The sequence below is a fragment of the Megascapheus bottae genome, unplaced genomic scaffold (assembly GCF_031878675.1).
Source record: "Megascapheus bottae isolate mThoBot1 unplaced genomic scaffold, mThoBot2.hap1 HAP1_SCAFFOLD_43, whole genome shotgun sequence".
NCBI lineage: Eukaryota > Metazoa > Chordata > Mammalia > Rodentia > Geomyidae > Megascapheus > Megascapheus bottae.
This window is the reverse complement of record NW_028327392.1, coordinates 790,146-809,571: the sequence shown is the minus strand read 5'-3', so window position 1 is coordinate 809,571 and position 19,426 is coordinate 790,146. Positions and strand designations below refer to the sequence as shown.

At 38.8% G+C, this 19,426-nt stretch overlaps 1 pseudogene; it reads right to left on the bottom strand.

Moving 5' to 3' along the window:
• LOC150039949 (piezo-type mechanosensitive ion channel component 2-like) overlaps positions 1 to 19,426 on the bottom strand; it is a 171,862-nt pseudogene that overhangs the window by 38,352 nt on the left and 114,084 nt on the right.

The following is a 19,426-nucleotide window of genomic DNA, read 5'->3' as shown; positions in this document are numbered from 1 at the left end:
CCCAGTGTAAACTAAACATCCCTCTCCCACCTGTATATGTTGAGCTGATCGTGGCTGTTATGTTATTATTTTTTTAATCATGAGATATACATGAAAACAGATACCATGGGAATGTATTTTGTTTGGTGTCACAAATGATCCTGACATAAACTTTTAGTATATACAAACCGTCAGGTCTCCCAGATACCTTGCCACTTATTTTGCTCAATTATGGATATTCTCTTTGCACTACACAACATGAAATAAACAGAATGTCTCACTCAGCTTATTAGTTTTTCCATTCAAAAACCAACATCTTCTTTACTTTGAGAATAAAGGTTTTCACATTCGATACTCTCCTTAGTGAGTAATAGCTATTACCAGCAAGTTGAAAATGAGTTTTGTGGATTGATCAGTCTCTTGGGAGGAGAAATATTGTGGCATTGCCATTAGTTAGTTATTCCAGGACAGTATGGAAAGAAAACTGTGGTGCTTGGGTTGCAATCAAGAGCAGAAGACAGTTGCATCAATATCTCAGGACAAGTAGTCAGGAAAGAGGGTGTTCTGTACAGCCCACCCACCAAGGCATGCAGAAGAAACAAAAGAAAACAGGACACACAAACAAGCCAAGCACTCATGCCACATGCATTTCAAACACCTGGGTCTCAGGGAAGCTGGCTTTTCCATTATAATGATGAGATTGAAGAAATATTCTCAGGTTCTTATGACTTAGACACTATCATTTTGCCCTATGCTAGTAACATGGTTGAAACCTTTGAAAAACACAGGAAAGCCAACAACTGGCATTGTGATATCAGTAGAAGACAGACTGAACTTTTTCCATAGACAGAAGTAAAGAGGTCATAAGGGAATTAGAAATTTCTCACTAGTAGAAATCTAAATTGTATGGGAAGGCTACTCAAATTACCCAAATAGTATTTCTGGATAATCAAGCCAGGAAGCAAAAAATTATTCTACTTCATGTGAAAAATGTATGGAAATGAAAAGATAAACTGTGATGTGAAGGAATATAGAAAGGAAGTTATGGCAGAAGTTTACTGAACATGTTAGTTGGGAATTCTATCAAGGATATCTCTCAGGTTTAAGACTTTTAAAACGCAAACTTGTTTCAGCACAGTAACAGTTGTGTTGAAAGGATGTGAATGATTATACATAAAACATTTGCAGGTTTTACTTATCTCTTTAGAAGCGTATATTTCTAGGAGATAGATAGGAAAATAAGTTTGTTTTTTTTTTTTAATCCAGAGCAGTTTCAGAATGCAGTAACTTTGGTTAAACTGAAAACTCATTTCTGTTACATTATTGACTAACTCTTTAGATCATTATTACAACTCTTATTTTTAGAAATAAAAACTGAAAAAGTTTGTTTCTACATGTCATTTAAAAAAATTATTGTAAAGGGATGAGCAGAGGGCTTACAGTTACGTAAGTGGGGTAATGAGTCCATTTCTTTTTGAACAGTTGCTTCCCCTCCCTCATTCTCTCCCAGTTTTTCCCTCTTTCCCCTTCCCCTACAAACTGTAGATTTCATTTCCAACATAGTTTCTAGTGTCACTGCTGAATTAGTGCACTTTTTTGTACTACCAGGTTTGTAGTTCCCCTTTACCTCCTCAAGAATTGAAACAAGAGTTTTTTTTATTATTATTCTATTTGGAAGTTTATTGTTATTTTCTGTTGTTTCCCCTTTTGTCACAGTTTTACTTTCTGGACCCTTTGTCTTGTATGTAAGTTCATCAGCAGATAATTTTCCTAAATGGTTTTTTTTTAAATAAAACAGCCTGGCTATCAAAAAATTGCAGGCTTAAGAACATCTGGTGATATTTCCTTTAAACCAAGGCCATTGTAATGTTTTCAAATCCTCGAAATAGAAAACAAGAACATAATTAGGATTTGTGAACACATTAGACACACAAGTTGGAGGAAATCTTTTGCTCTGAAGAAGAGCCAGTAACTGTGAGGGAGAGGGGAATTCCAGGGAGGATGGTTTAAGGATAGAGTTACAGGGAAAGTCCGGTTAACATCTTGACATTTGATTTCTGAGGGCCTGAAACCTTCTGATATGGTCTCCCTGAGGTGAATATTTAGATTTAGAGAATGCAGAAGAAGTGATCTAGAGAGAGCAGTTAATACCTTATTTCTAGGAAACCTTTCTTCAGGTTAGCAATTTGAAAAGCAACTATGTTACAGTTCCAGGAGCTTTTGAAGGTTAGGTTTTGCTGTTGCCTGACTATTTTCAAAGACTGATAAACAGAGGCAGGGAAGGGTTCCAATCTTTAGTTGAGTGACATTTACTGAACTTCCTAATTATTACCTGGCAAGTCTAGGTCTTACCCAACCTGACAAGTTCATCTGGAGAGCTAGAGTGGGGATGAAGGACATCAAGAGGTTTTACGGGGAGTCAGATGGTGCCAGGGGGAGCCAGGTTCTCACAACGCTACCTGAGAGCTTCAAGATTCATGAATATGTGAAAGCAACTACTATGTGTGCCCCTGATTTCAGTTTAATTTTTTGCCAGTCCTGGGGCATGAACTCAGGGCCTAGGCACTGTCCTAGAGCATTCTCAAGGCAAGCACTCTACCACTTGAACCACAGGACCACTTCCAACCTTTTCTGTGTAATAGTTTCAAGGAATCAAACCCATGCTAGGCTAGCACTCTACTGCTAGGTCACACTCTTGGCTCTAATTTAAATTATTTTTTGGTGGGTCATAGGGCTTGCACTCGGCCTGGGCACTGCCCCTGAGCTCTTCAGCTCAAGGCTACCACCCTACACTTGAGCCTGCCCCACTTGGAGGTTAATTGGAGATGAGTCTCAGGTCCTTTTGTGCCCAGGCTGGCTTTGAACCTTGATCCTCAGATCTCAGCCTCCTGAGTAGCTAAGATTACAGACATGAGGCACAGTGTCTGGCTCCTAGTTTAAATTTTTATCCTAAATGATTTCATCTTAAATCTTATCCATTTTCTTGGGGGGGGAAGTATTCATTTTCACTGAAAAATGATGAAGCAAAAATACATTTATTCTTTAAAACTTTAGTCTTTACATTTATTCTTTAAAACTTTAGTCTTTACATTTATTCTTTAAAACTTTAGTCTTTACAGAAATTGGTGATATTTCCTAGTTTGTCTTTTAATACAAATGTGATCAGCACCTTCTTTATCAAAATCATCATTCTTTAGATGATTGTCTTAGTACTAAGAAAGGGGATAGTTATGCGGAACCTTCTCATTTTAAACTGTGGCTTAGAGAATCCTAGAAGTGGTTTCAGGAGGGAAAAGGAGGCCCACAGGAACCAAAGCAATGACTTTTCAATTGTGGCCCATCTCTGGGGTTTAAATCCGGAAGGGCTGGATGTGGCCACTCCTGAATCAGATCAGCCATTTCAAGATGCGAGGTGCACTGGTCTGTGTCTCTCATCTCTTGCTTAACACACAGGAGCATAAAGATTGAAAGTTTTTAGAAGAAACTCTTTTGGAGTTTTCAGAGGATAAGTATCTGATAAAATTGGAAGCAGAGTTATATATGTTATTTTTTTATTTTCAATAATTAAGTGACTAGTTCAGGAAGCTGAATAACTTCTATTGTGCATCAATCAGATGAATCAACAGTTTTTTTTAACACTTTATTCCAAGGTGCATGGATATTAGGGCTATTGAGACTGTTCCTAGCTGAGCAATCTACAGTCAAGAAATACTGAACTCAAGACCTGGACAGTCAGTGCCGATTAGGGAAGATGGAGAGCAATCAGAAGCCAGGAAGGAGTTGGAACCAAAGGAGTCTTTTATTAGGTTACTCATGTTTTTTTTTAACCAGCTTTCTGAGAAAAATTATTATGTTTTACTTATCAGAATTGATGCATGCAATCAGAGGTGACCCTTTAAAAATGAGTTGTAACTTACGTGAAACTATGAGAAGAGAAAGTAGATTTGGATCTGCATTTTTTCTTTCTATTTTTTCAGTAGTCTTTGAGGTCCAATAAGAAATCTGGCTTCTATGAAGTCTTTTTGGAAAGCTTTCCTAATATTTCACAATCTTAGAATTCCTTCACTGCATGATCTATAGAACAGAGAAAATGCAGATCCCGGGATGTTTTTCTAAAGTTCTACAGAGCAGAGAATTACACACTACATGTCAGTAAAATAAGAAATACCATTGCAGCTCTGATTAAATATTGAAGAATAGTTTTGGGAAGTTTTATGACAGACTTTGGCAAGGCTAGAATGGCTGAGGCAAACTTCCCAATAGCTCTCTACAAAGAAGGACAAAGCAAGAGTAATTAGTAGAAAACAAAACCCCAAACACTAACAATTTAATATATGATGTCTTATGAGTTTGTCTCTAATAATTAAGAGCGATGATATCCAAATGTGCCAGCCCTAGAAACTAGAATAAAATGTGTTCCACTTGTCAATTAGGAATAAGAAATGAAGTCAGTCATGGTATGTGATCCATACAGAATGAAGATGATCCAGATTCTTTTCTTTGCTGTTTGCTGAGAAGTGCTTACAACAAAACTCAATATAAGAAAAATAAACATGTTGGGTCAGTAGTATTTGGCAGGGCAGCTGCATACATGCACACAAACATGAAACATACACCAAGAAACACACAGGGAAGAGTAGAGCGAGGGAGGCAGTGTCGGGTCAAGGAGTTCCAGGAAGCATCTAGTTCTCCATCGTCGTGGGGAAGGCATATGAGTGCAAGCTGTCTATTTACAAAGGCCTGGCCAGCAAGCTGATATTGATTTTAACCACCCCGTGGCTTGGTGAATTGGATTCTAGGTGTCCCGTACTTTTAAGAAATGGGAACGAACTGTTCTGGTGCGTGGCCCACTGGAAAGAGAAATATATCACAAGTTTTCATCTCCCACGTGATCTCTGTTGAGGAGCCTGGTCTTCAGTAAGCAAGGACTAAGGGCTCCGTAACTGTTTAGCTGATCAACAGGAGCTGAGTTCTGCTGCAAAGCTCAGAAGTGCACTGAAATATTGCCTCAATACATTCTCAAATCTTCAGCACTATAAGTGAAACTGAATTTCATAATCAGCTCCTTCCCATATTGAATTGGGAAGTCCATTCAAAGAATTAAAAGCAAGGCCAAGGATATCTCTTCACCTACTCTTGCAACAACAACAAAACAAAGGGCACCTGGGGAACATATTTTACTGTGTAGGAACATGTTTTGATGACAGGGAATGAAGACTTGCCTGAACACTTGCAAATGCTGCAGTTTAATTAGAAATCAACAATCTCAGATGTCAATATGCATCATCCGAGAGGCGGGACTTGTACATACATCAGATGTAACCATTAAAGGAGTTCCAGCTATCCAAGGTCATCACTTCTCTGACCCCACCATTACCTGGAACGCTGACTTCCTTGGAGGCTCCTCATCTTCCTTCTTTAATTCTTCCTCTTCTTCTTCTTCTTCACTATCCGTCTCAAACAAATAATAATCTCCACTCCTGACCACTATGTGAAACAAAATATTTACTTATTTCTTGGAAGGGACAGGAGACAATGGGGGCTTATTAATGAAATGCCCCTTCAAGATGTGCAAATGGTCACCCAAAACAAAACAAGGACCACAGTAAGAGACATTAGATGGGAGGAAGGTACAGGAGATGACAAGAGCCTGTCCAGGTTAGGGCTGCCTGGTATGGATCTGACTGAGTACATAGAGTATGTGGCTTTGTTTGGGCCAAATAAGAAGAATGGAATTATCCACTCTGGGTTTTCTCCCCCCTTGGTTGGAAGTTTTACCTGGCTGAATCTACTGAACTGAGCAACAACCAGTTTTGTTACCGAGATGGGAAACTAATTGATAATGATTATTTCATAATTCCATGATTTGGATCATTTAGACCAGGCCAGAGTGAATGGAAGACCAGACATCTGTTATAGGTAAGCCAACTGGGTTGACTCAGGACCCAGATCAGTGCCACCAACCTTCTACTTCACTTTACACTTTGTAGACCTGGCTTCTCCACATCACATGTAAGACAACATATATGACAAGACGCTTGAGAGAGTTAAAACAACAACAACATCAACGACAACAACACCACCACGAGGAGAAAATGACTAGGTAACATTTAAAATGAAAATGGAAACAATGACAACAACAGAAATACTACCACCGTGTCAGCTGCTCTACCTATAGCTAGGGGACCAACAGGGATGGCAGAAATGGTCCACAGAGAATTAGCTCTGTCAGGATCCTGGTCAACAAGCCATACCCTGGAGCCTAAGGGAATTCAAGAAAGAATTCTACTGACCGTAAGCTTTAAAGCACAGTGTGCACTGTCTCTGCCTAGCCTCATGCTTTCCCTACAAGAAAATGGTGCCTGTGTCGAGTTGGGAGCAGAGAGAGTGGGGATTGTCCAGAGATTTAAAGATTCAAAAACCCCAATCACAATCAGTTTGCTAGGGATTATGTTTACTAGAGAAAGGATTCCCAGTATGTACATTTCTTATGCTACAAGAACTGTACCACCACTACAGGAAAACATTCATATTTTCAAATCATATTTGGGTTTCCAAAGCTGAGGCATCCATCTTTTAGGTGAGAAAATGTGATAGTTGAAGTAATCTTTTGGCCTTACGTCTCATAAGGTAATGGAAAACCTTGGCTTGTTTAAAATTAGTTGCTTGGCTGTCACTACACATGGTCAAAAGTCCAATGATTTTGCCCATGATTTCAGATGACTCAGAAGCCTCCATTTCATGAAGATACAGAGTGAATGAATTGGGCCTTATATCCTTGAACAGAAACACTGTAATTTGTTATTGTGATTCTGAAGAACAAACCAGGCCCAGAGTACTGGGTCCAGGCCTGAGGAAATAAATGCAATATAACATAAGGTAAGAATAAGCAAGAACAAATCAAAGTTGTAGCATTACATTTGACATAGAAGAAGACCATGAAAGTAATGCCTTCGTGTAAGCCAAGAGACTCACAGGAGAGTGACATGGACTACTGTCACATGGTCATTCAGGAGAAACACAGATTATCATAGGATGGAACATTTTACCCTCATTATAGACATCAAAATCAATCCATAGCTAAGTGTATTCAATCATACCTTCTTCTGTAGCCTTTATGCATATCCATGAGCTCAAGTGATTTTCACCTCAAGTACTGGCTTTTACCATTAAAAATATAAACAATTTGTCATACAACCAAGTGCTATTAGCACACTAAGACAAAAAGGAAATGTTCTTTTAAAGGTCTCATGACTTTTATAAAATATCATTATAACAAAGCTTAAAAATAAAGAGAATGCTTTCTCATGTTACATCTGCTGGTAGTAAATGGAAAGCTCCTCCAGGTTTGTTAGTTCATATGGAGGGCCAGCTGCTCACCCAGGAACACACACACACACACACACACACACACACACACACACACACACACACACACACGTGTATTGCATGGATGGAAATGTCATCACTGACTCCTTTAGTGGGGCATTAATTTTTAAATCTCACCACTTGCATCCTGAGAAACTTTGCCCTTTATTTCACATGATTAATGATAAAACAAGGCTTGTCATTAATTTAAGTAGTACAGAATTGATATGGGTATGGAAGGTATCATTGAATAGCAATAATGCAATCCCATGTGTGTACAAAGGTATGGAACTAGAGGCTTAGGTACCTGCAAACCACGCTAAAATCTTCACTACTGACCATGGCAACATGGTAACACCACTGACAGACTTATATTAATATTGCAACCATAATAGTCCTTAGTTTGAAAGCCCAACCCTGCCATTCAACAGATCAGAATAAGGGCTTTATAAAAATTCTTCCAGATCTAAAGGTGAGTTCTGGAACCCATTAAAGACCATAAAAGTAGAATATGTTTTTCTTTCTTGTGTTCTTCTCAAGCTTGTAAAAGAAAATATAGTTTGCAGAGAAAATTTAACAGCACAGCTCAGAATGATTCCAAACCATGAATTACACACATTTCTGCATTATTGCACCATCAAGTACTGTAACAAGGCACATTTAGTTTTAATACCAGTCTTCATGAATTTGATATAATGAGGGTGAAATGAGTCATAAAATCTAACATTAATAACCTTCACAGGAAATTCTTTAAACTATTATCAACTTGTAAGGTGATTACCAAAGACCATATCCAATTTCTTTGAAAATACAATGTTTAGATGCAAAAAGGAGGGACAACCAAAGTGATTTACCTCAGCTGAAAAGACAAAGCGTTCAATAGGACATGGTTTTGAAATGGATAGGTCTCACTAACTAGCAGAGGTATTTTAAAAACAGAAAAGTAAGCACAGTTTACTTGTGACTTGACAGGAACAGGCAGTTCTCTCAGTCTGTTACCATAATGGTAGCTGACTATTGTGCCAATAAACAGTAAATGGAAAAATTACACTTGTTTTCAACTTGTTAGTCTTTTGACCTGGGCAGAAAAATTAAATAAAACTCTTTAGAACTCACTTTTCATCATAATGTTAAAATTCAATATTGAGGATTAAATTTTATTCTATCTAGATATACTAAGCCATATTTCAAATATTTTTTTCATTATCCTACTTGCTGATTGTGGAAAATGACTACTGGGAGAAGAGAGGTCCAAACCAGATCTAGGTGATACCAAAATTAGGTAAGGGAAAGATTAGCACTGATTTGATTTTCTACTAATAGGGTCTTTCCCACCACTGCATGAGGTCATGCGCTTTGGTGACATTCCTTGTCTGATGAGACTAGCTAGCCACAATTACAGAGATGTGGCATATGATAAAAAAAAGACTGAAGACATGGCAAATAATTTTTAAAATAATGATTATTCAATATTCTAATATAGTTAAGGAGGGTTTACATTAATTTGGGTCATTCCATTACAAAGCCCTGGCCAACAGTGCCGATTTCTATGCTAAGCAGAACGAATATACCCAGTGAACTCTGTAGTTCATAGTTCATTTTTACAATCAGAAAGGAAATTCACTATATTCTATGTGGCTATCTGGTTATGATTTTCTGTTTTTTGTTGTGAATTGATCAATTCTGTGTGGCAGGTGGTTGTGAGGCTGTGCCACATGCTGGCTGTGTGGTGCAGTTTTATAGCCATTTTGAGACTGGACAGGAGGTGAAGTGAGAAGGTAAATGCTTTCATTGCGAGTCATCCCTCAACTCTATACTTAGTATACTGCCAAAACATAGAATACCAATAAAAATATAAGCTTTTGGAATGAGGGAACAGAAGACTCATGACATCTATATCCAGTTTTTTTTTTACTGGATTTCTAATCTCAGAATTTAATAAAGGCTTTTAATACATGAGAATTTTTACTTAAAATTCTTAATTTTTATTGTAATGTATAGAGGGGTTATAGTTATATTCACCTGATAGTAGGTGCATTACTTCTCACGCATTGATACCCCTTCTCATGTTTTTGTCCCCATATGTCTAGTTTCTTAAAGAAAGGGTTACAGACTCTTTGAATGTAGTGATAAGTTTTCAATCAGTACTAGCAGAGCACAAACTCATTGTGATGATGATTGTGTGTGTGTGTGTGTGTGTGTGTGTGTGTGTGTGTGTGTGTGCGCGCGCGCGCGTGTGCTCTGGTCTTGGAACTTGAGCCCAGGGCCTGGATACTGTCCATAAGCTTCTATTGCTCAATGTTAGCATTTGATTACTTGAGCGAGAGCTCTACTTCCAGATTTTTTTTGTGGAGGAAGTTTATTGGAGCTAAGAATCTCATGGACGTTCCTGCCCAGGCTGGCTTTGAACCATGATCCTCAGATTTCAGCCTTCTGACTTGCTAGGATTACAGGCATGGGTAAGTGGCACTTGGCTGCAAACTCATTCTTAGTTATTAAACAGATACCAGAAGAACTCTGGACCTCCAAATTAGAGAGAATTATAATCATTTCTTTGCTTTCCGAGCCTATAAATTGCACTCAAGAGTCTGTAAGCCTAAATGTTGAGCTTTCTTCAGCCAACTGAATTAGGTGGTTATTATTTTCTTATCTATTCGTATATTATCTCTAGAAGAATAGATCTATAGAGCCTATAGACCCATCGATGCTGCAATTTTCCTACACTCTTAATTCCCTCTCAAGTCACAAGGGTTAAACCATGCATAGGACACACAGGTCATGGGGAGAGCCTGAATTCTGGTCAAGGATATAAGGGTAGAGTCAGTGAGATTGGAAGAGTATTGAGAAACCTACTGGAAGCATGGTCAACCCAAGGCCGCCACCACTGCTTTTTTTTGCCCTTGGCTTTCTGTTTGTCTGCTTCTCCTAAAATAAAATATGTCCAAACATTAATTCTTATAAAGTGAGCAAACAAAATTTGAAACCACGTTTTAATAACTCAATTGTCAAATCTAGGTCAGTTGCGAAAGTACATCAGAGGTCAGGAAAAGAACTATATATACTAAGGCTGAAAAGTGTATGTGTATTTTCACAAATTATTTTACTGGCAAATGGTTCAGTAAAATAATTTATTAAAATGCATACATTGTAATGGCCAGAAAGTTCATGGTGATTATTTTAAGGCATGGTTGAAACAAGGTGATGAACAGATGCTATATATTGGAAATATATCATGCATTATTGTTTGATTCCCTTCAAACAGATAAACATGCAAGTTTTGATAAGATTAAAAAACTCATAAATCTTAAATCTTGAGCTGAATAGACTAAATATCTAATTAGATGTAATAGATTATATTCCTATAAATATATACTTCATGACAGCTCTCACTGGAACAGGTAATAATTGATACTTTAGTTATCAATACTCAGGTGCCACATAGAATATGCATGCATATTTAATTTACATAAAATTTATAGAAACCAATGGCAGCCTAGCTGGAATAGCTCCCCTCAATAAACACATTTCGCAAAACCATGCCAACTTCTTTAGCAGCATGTCTCTTATAAGATAAAGCTAAGGCTACTTGTAATATTATTCATTCATGACAGAGAAATGAAACAAATAGAAAGACCCCATCCACAGTGGGAAAGTAAAACTTGCAAAGTTAAAAATAAAATACATTGGTAAAATTGGCAAAAAGAAAAGTGCCTCAATATCATGCTTCTTGACCACATCAAGGTAATTGAACAGGAAGAAAATATCTCCACGTACTTTCATCATCTTCTTCAGAGAGTTTTTGGATGTCCTGGCCTTCCCCTGACTCCTGGGTTAAGCTCAGCATCCTCTCCTTACCCTTTTTGTACTTCTGTTGCCTGGCCTTGATGCGATCCATTCTATAAAATAAAGCGAAATTAGTAGTGCTGGGAACACATGCAGGTATTTTAGGGCCAATGGACATAAATAAATAAAATCACAAACAATGTAGTCAACTTCAAGAATTGTGATGAGATTCATTATTAATAAGCAATGTGTGTTGTGTGTAATGCATATAACCATATATTGTATATTATATAATATATAGTATACAATAGATACTATATACTGTATAGTATTATATAATATATATTACATATTAACTACCTACATATTACACATATACAATATATAGTATATACATTATATATATTACATGTAATTCATGTGGCTACTTCATGCTTCACAGATGCTAGACTCAGGATGACCCATAAAGGTTAAGGTTTAGCATAGAATTTTTTTGGCCAGTCCTGGGGTCTGAACTCAGGGCCTGAGCACTATTCTTGAGCTTTCTCAAGGCTAGTGCTGTGCCGCTTGAGCAGCAGCACTACTTCTAGCTTTTTCTGTGTATGTGGTACTGAGGAAGGGAACTCTGGGCTTCATGTAAGCACTCTACCACTAGGCCACGCTCCTGGCCTGGCCTGTGTATTCACCCTTTGTATCACAGCCAGTGTGAACATACCATATCAGGAAGGACAAGTTATTTATTTCTCAAGTTTTGAATTTTTAAACAAGTGGAAAAATTCATCAGGATGCATTACTTCTATTATGAGAAGTGAGAAACACCATCTAAATGTGGGTTGAAATTTGTTATAACAACTGTTGCACCATAATGCATTCGCATTATTTTTTGGCGCATTACTTGCACCTTTGTGAAAAGAATCATGCTATGGAATGATTTAATTTATACAAGGATATATCTTTGGTTATGAGAAGGAAAGTGAGATATGAGTTCAGCATGATATGGAGCTATTCTTGTAAACTAAAAGAACATTCCTGCTGAGCTGATTATTGAGCACTTCCATTTTCTTGGCCATCCACTTCTGTAGCCACCAACTTTCAGACCTGCCCCCAAACAAATAAGTGGTACCACTCTTTAGAAGTTCCATTCATTATTGAAAATTTTATCCGGAGAACATTCTTTTCAACAGAATTCTTGACTCTCCTGAAAGGGTCAGACTATCTATCCTTTGAGCTGTCCAGAAGGGTACAGTGGGAAGAATGTTTGTATCAAATTCAGGGAAAGATGAGTCTCACTTCTAGAAACTTCTCTAGTTAGCATGGACTCTTAAATGGGCCAATATCAGGTTGCCCATTGGTTATGATTTCAACAGATGCTTCCAAAGCTGACCCCACTTCACTTTCTCAATTCACAGCTGCAATGAACACTGCAGTGCTTGGCACTGGGGAAGACCCTGATTCATTCATTAGCTAGTTAATCTTTTTTTTGTTTTTAATTCAGAAAAGTAGAACTATGAGACCTAATTTATGAGACTTTAAATGGCCTGTTCAGGGATCTTAAGTTAAACAACTGTAACAGGTCTTTTTCAAGGTGTTCGCTTTTCCATCTTGGAGCGAGCCATATTTCTGTTCCTTTACAGCCTAGCAGGTATCAGTGATTTTTCTCTGACAGAGGAGTGAGTATATGGAACATTGACACAAGTAGATTTTTCATGGATTTGAAAAACCTGAGACTCAGCTGATAGTTGTACATAATGGAAAAGTGAAGAATGAGAGAGAATCAAGACGTCCTTACTGTCTCTTCAGCTGATCCATAGACTTTTTCTCTTCCTCAGTTCTTGCTTTCACAGCTTTCACGATTGTGGCCTGAAAGAGTTCAGCCCCTCTATAAAGGGAGACAGAGACAAAACGAGTTAGTATTCCTGCCTTTTCTATTTTACTCTGAAAATGATCACTTATGGGTTAGAAGGCCTGGCTTCCCATTGTTGTTGGCTGACTGAAGTTTCCTGGCTGGAGGTTACCAACCCCCTTCTAGAAGCCTTTTCCTGGTAGATAAACAAGAAAATGTTCCTGGGAGCAAGTGAGCTGCTCACTAGTCTGGGAGATCAGTGAAGAGAAAATAGTATTTTCCAAAGAGCAGCCAGTCTCTTTGAAGGCATGCCAGAAACCATGCCTAAGCATTATACACTTGACCTTGTAAGAGTGGTACCACAAGTAGGATTGCTGGGTCAGATGATTGTTCTATTTTGAGCTTTTTGAGGAACCTCCATACTGTTCTCCATAAAGCTGACATTAATTTACATTCCCACCAACTGCACATAAGGATCCACTTCTCACTCTATCCTTATCACTATATATAACATATATGTATATATATAATTATTTTTTTAATCTCTAAACTAGTGCTAATTTTTTTGTAGCGATTCCATGGTTTTTATGATTCTTCTTGTAAACTTAATTTTATTGTCAGGGTGATGTACAAAGGGGTTACAGTTACATACGTAAGTTAGTGAGTACACTTCTTCTCAAACACTATTTTTTCTCTTATGTTTTGCTCCCATTTTCCCTCCCCAACAATAAAATTATTCACAATATATACTTTTACATAAAGTAGATTATATATAAATTGTTAATTTGAATTATATATATGTTTATATTGTGGTGTCCATTCTAATGAGGTAAAGTGATTTGCATTTTGTTGATTATCAGTGATGGTTAGTATTTCTTTATATACTTGTTGGATAACGTTTTTCCTTTCCTTTTCTCCCTCCCTCCCTCCCTCCTTCTTTTTCTATTCCTCCCTTGCCTCTTTTCTCTCTCCCTTGCTCCCTCCCTTTCCTTTCTCTCCTTCCCTCCCACCTGCCCTCTCTACTTTTCTCCCTTCCAAACTAAGGTTTTGTGCATGTACTCTAAGTTACACCACAGCCACCATTTGTATATTTTCATTTGAGAAATTCCTGTTACTGCTGGAGGCCAGCATGGACTGCTTCCCGTGAGGAGTGTGTATATAGGGACTCAATTATACTTATGTACCACTTACACATGTCCTAAGTTTTGATAAAGTGTCACATTGTACTACCATGTCTATCTGAGATCCCCAAAGTCTTATTTGTAATTTTTTTTTGCCCTGATTTTCCTAGAAGAAGTTTCTTAATTTCCCGTGGGCTTTCCCAACAAGTTAAAACAGAAAAATATAGGGAAGCATTCCTTTTTGTATGTTTCCTAAGAAAATCAACCATGGAATCCCATCGTGCCCGACCAACCTGGAGGACAGGATCTGAGAGGCTTTGATGTCTGCTACAACGTGCAGGAAATAGTAGCTCATGAAGACTCGCCTCTGCAGCAGAAGGAAGGCAAAGCAGATGCTGTCCCAGATAATCCCCGCCTCTCCACTGGGCAACTTGCAGGACGAGTCCTTGTTAGCTGTGGGAGTGCAGCAGGGGCAATACAGAAATTAACTCCACTCCCACCGCTACTGTGGAAATCTGTGCTTTCCACAGTCCTACGAGTCACGCAGGCACAAGAGCAGCACTCTGCTATCTGGTCTCCCCACGAGCATTTGAGCTCCAATGTCCACATGGACTCACAAGGTGACCCCATCGTGAGCTCTTGACCCTGAGGCACAAGGAAGCCCCCGGAACATTTCTTTCTTCAGGAATCTCCAAAAAGGTTCATGGAAAAATAATGTCCTAATGATAGAGGAAATGCACTGACACAAAAGACAATATCTATTCTAGGACAGAGTTCTCTACCCAACCTGACACTGAGTACAGGATGGGGTGATTGAAGGAGGGATGGCAGGTAGCACATTTTGTCAGGTGGATGGCTTGTGTGCAGTCTGATTCAGCCTGACTGGACACCATTGTTCAGAAGAACGTCATGTTGGCATGCACATGAGCATCTGCACACCACAACAGACCATGTGTGATGTATCCTGGGTGTTCGGTGCAAGAAGCAGATGGCAGAAAGAAGTCAACTCCAGGAACCTCTGGGGGTCCTTCCAATGATTTTTCTAAATATGAAGAAGCTCCCTGAGATTCAACAGGAAAGAAGGCCTGGAAGTCTGACTTACTTTGAGGGCCCAAGATATTTCTCGATTTTTACCTCTACATCTCTTTCATCTATATTTGTATGTATGTATGCATGTATATATGTATGAATGTATGCATATATGTATGTATGTGCTATGTACTTACCATCTACCAGTTCTTGAGTCATGAGTCACATCTCCAGCCCATTTGTTTGTTTTTGAGATTAAGTTCTTGCTCACTTCCAATTCTCCATTCCCCTGTCTCTGCCTCTTAAGTAGCTGGGATTTGTAGGCATTTTCCACCATGTCTGTTTTCAAAGTTCTAACTGGAACAACTGTAATTTTGGATAGACATCTGGAATGCTTACTAACCACATCTCAGAAAGCATATGGAGTTACTACTGCATTGCATCCAATCCCCAAATCCTTTGGGGCTTTGGGAGTTTCTAGAAAATGGTCCAGGGACTCTGGGAATGGGGGCTCCTCATACTATGAACAGTCTGTACACAATGCATTGCAGTTCTATAGCTTTTATTTAGGGAGAAATTGAGCTCCAATTTCACATCTTTAATGAATGTACTTAGGCCCTGTTTTTAAAATGAGAACATCTCTGCCTCGCATACTTACGCATTTTATAGCCTTTGACTGTACAGGCCAGGCTAAAGGCTTGGATCAACCAGCAACAATTTTGTACCAGTGTCCCAATGTATCCACATGCTCCTATCTGAAAAACAAATGGGGAGGTCAATTCTCCATCACGGGATCCAAAAAGAAAGTTTGGTTTCTTCTGACCCCAGCATGTGCAGGAATTGACAAAGACCCAGTGACAATGATTACAGAGGGCTGTCCATACCTAAACTAAAAGTCCAGTTACCATGGAGGCTTACTTTAGCTGCTCAGAGAGCAATGTAAATTCTAGAAATTATACCTAATGAATGAAAGGAAGGTCTCCAATGTGATGCCTCTGCAAAAACACTTCTTTTCAAGGAAGAAATTCTCAGCTATTTTGGAAGAAACAAACTCTGAGAATGGATACTCATTGAAATCTAGGACTCTGATTTTGGTATACTTCCTTTCTCACAGGTCTAACAATTAAATCTATGCTGTCCCTCAAGGAGAGCATTCCAGACCTAAGCTGCAGGGTGGAGTTGAAGGAAGGAATGGTAAGCAGGGCTTGGCTTTTGTACCTGTTGGCTGTTTCTGGGATTCAACCAACCTTGGCTAGCAAATATGTGAAAAATCACTGATGGCTCCTTATTGAATCTGCGAAGGTTTCTGTTTGTCATTATTCCTTAAATAATGTAGACAAACAACTACTTGCATATCATTCATGGGTGTCCAAGAAGGACATGGGTGTCTAGTCTTCAGGGGAGACCAAGGAAGTCTTTTGGGGCTTATTTGGCTAATTCTATGGATAAAGGAATCTTTTATTGTTATTACTGTTGCTGATGATGACTAGTAAATATCTGTTTTAAAAAATGAATGTATCAAGACAGTTATGTTAAGTTCCCTGGGAGGTGAATTTTAAATAAGCATTAACTACTGCTGGCCAACACATACAGGTGATGATGATTCACTGTGTGTATAGCTGGGATCCTGTGAGTACTAATCCTTAGACCTCGCTCCTAAAGCGGAGGCTATTTAGCCAGGAATCCCAGACATATTTGTGTGCTACCAAGCTTTTGTTCCTTGTAAGTATCAACTTAAAAGATGGGTTCCAGCCAGGATCAGGTGGCTCATATCTGTAATGCTAGCTCATCAGGAGGCAGAGATCTGATGATGGCCATTCAAAGCCAGAGTAGTCAGAACAGTCTGTGAGACATTTATCTCCAACTGATTTTGCCCTCAATTGATTTGTTTGGCCTTATAGTGGATATCTTTGCTTGATTTGAGTGTTCACTGGTTTTTGACTGACTTTGATTGTGTTCACATCTGATTTGTTTTCTACTTTGTTATGCACCTGTGTAGGTTTTGGCCATGGAAACCATGTATTAGTTCAACACAGTTAGGCAGGGCTTTGAGATTGGAGAGCCTGTAGTATCCACTAGTGCTACAATACAAACTCCAAAGTTGGGCTTTTACATGGGGGGCTTCTGTGTTCTCAGGACTGGATCCATCATACAACAAGGTGAGATCTAGGCTAACTTTTATATTTGTTTTGTTCTTAAAATGTGGCAATCGTTCTCACAGATGATTTTATTGCCATAATTTTGTTTTTGCCAGTCCTGGGGCTTGAACTCAGGAGCACTGTCCTTGGGCTTTCTCAAGGCTAAAACTCTACCACTTGAGCCACTTCTGGCTTTTTCTATGTATGTGCAACTGAGGAATCAAACCCTGGTCTTTGTGCATGCTAGGTAAGCACTCTACAACTAGGCCAAATTCCCAACCTCTATTGCCATAATTTTAAAACAGGTATATCTTCCTCTTTAGAAAGTTGGTTCCTTAAGGGTTACAAACTGAGTCCTATTTATCTCTAGCTCTTCACTCAGCAAAGAAGACTATGACAATGGACAGATGAACAAATAGGTGGATGGATGGGTTAGCTTAAACCCCTCATCACGAGCTTGGCTCCAGCGTGGAATGGCTTGTTTTCCTGTCTATACCTTCTTTTTCGATTCTCAATACTTTCCAAGTGTAAATTAATGTGAATGGGGTAAAGTGCTGACCTGCCCAAAGCTGCCTCTACCATCAACTAGACAATTCATCTTTCAACAGACGCGAGGCAAAATAAATTATTCAAGTATTTATGACTGCATATGCTTGGCCCTCCTAGACCCCTAAACACAATGCTATACATTATATATCATCTCCCAACTCAAGTCTGCAATAGCTTTTTGCAATTGAATGGTGGATGATCTCATCCCTAAATCCCTAAGTGGGAAAGAAGCAGTGGATCATTACATCATTGCTTTTCTAACTCAGTACCAGTTCCAGCTGTAAGAACCAGGCACAGAGTTGAGAAGCAGCTGAAGCAGCATGAACTCCCTCTGCCTGAGCCATGCTAGAATCAGGATATGAAGGCAGAAGAAGACGGAGCTACGAATACACTTGCTATTGATAGATGGCTTGACTTGGCATGTTTTTTCTTAGGTTTTGCTACTCTTCCATGAGACTGTAGGAACTGACAGTGCCTTTAACTTTGTATCCAGGGTTCTGGATAAGAATATTCTGGGTAAATATTTCAAGGAAAACTAGTTTTGTACTAGAAGGAGACTTTGTCAAAAGAAAAGAAATTAAGGCCCAGATTTAGCAAACTGGCTAGCTTTAATATCTCTTTGGTCCCACATGATAATGTCAAGAATGATTAGATATACCAGGTATCCAGAACAAAGAGGAATGTTAACTCTTCTGTCTTATTTTCATGTATAAGTACCACTGAGTACTTATACTTACACCACTGAGTACTCTGTGTGTGTTTGTATATTTGCATCCAATTTGTGTATGTTGCCTTCTCTTTTGCTCTGCTTCCTTAATAAACTTGTCTCTGCTTCAATGTGTCCAGAAATTCTCCTCAGTGACAACACCACAAGTCTGATACCCAGGTTGGAGACAGTTGTGGACTTTGTCCTCTGGGGATCTCTTTGGTCCAACATAATGCTATTGATGAGCTCATGAAAGGTTCTTAACCAAATATTGGCAGCACCAAATAACTGAAGGGGTGCCCTTGGGGTCTAGAAGATCAGTGCAATAGAATGATCAGTACTATAGAATTACAACTGGGCACTGTAATTCATTTGTCATGGTAAAGAAAGGACACAGGTATTCACTGACAGAGCAAACAAGATGTCTCTACTCATCTGGATGTCTCTGCTTAGAAGCCATCACAATGTTGAATTCTCTCTAATGTCTACCACACCCAGATATGTAAGATATTTTCTTTTGCCAGTCTTGGGACTTGAAATCAGGGCCTGAGCACTGTCCTTGAGTTTTCCCAAGGCTAGTGCTCTATAACTTGAGCCACACCACCACTTCTGGCTTTTTCTTTTTATGTGGTGCTAAGGAATCAAACCCAGGGCTTTATGCACTGTAGACAAGCACTCTACCACGGACACACTCCCAGTCCCTCTTCATCATTCCCTACCCCACATAACAGTCTATAAAACTGCTCAGTTTATTACACATTCCTATGACTCTTTTTATGGAAGAGCATTTTATTTTCAAATATTATGAGGATTCTGTAAGTCTGATTCAGGTTACTAGAGTCACTTCAAAACCATGCAGTGAGTGATGACAAATTGTTCCTCAAGAAGGATAGGATTAATTAGTGAAATA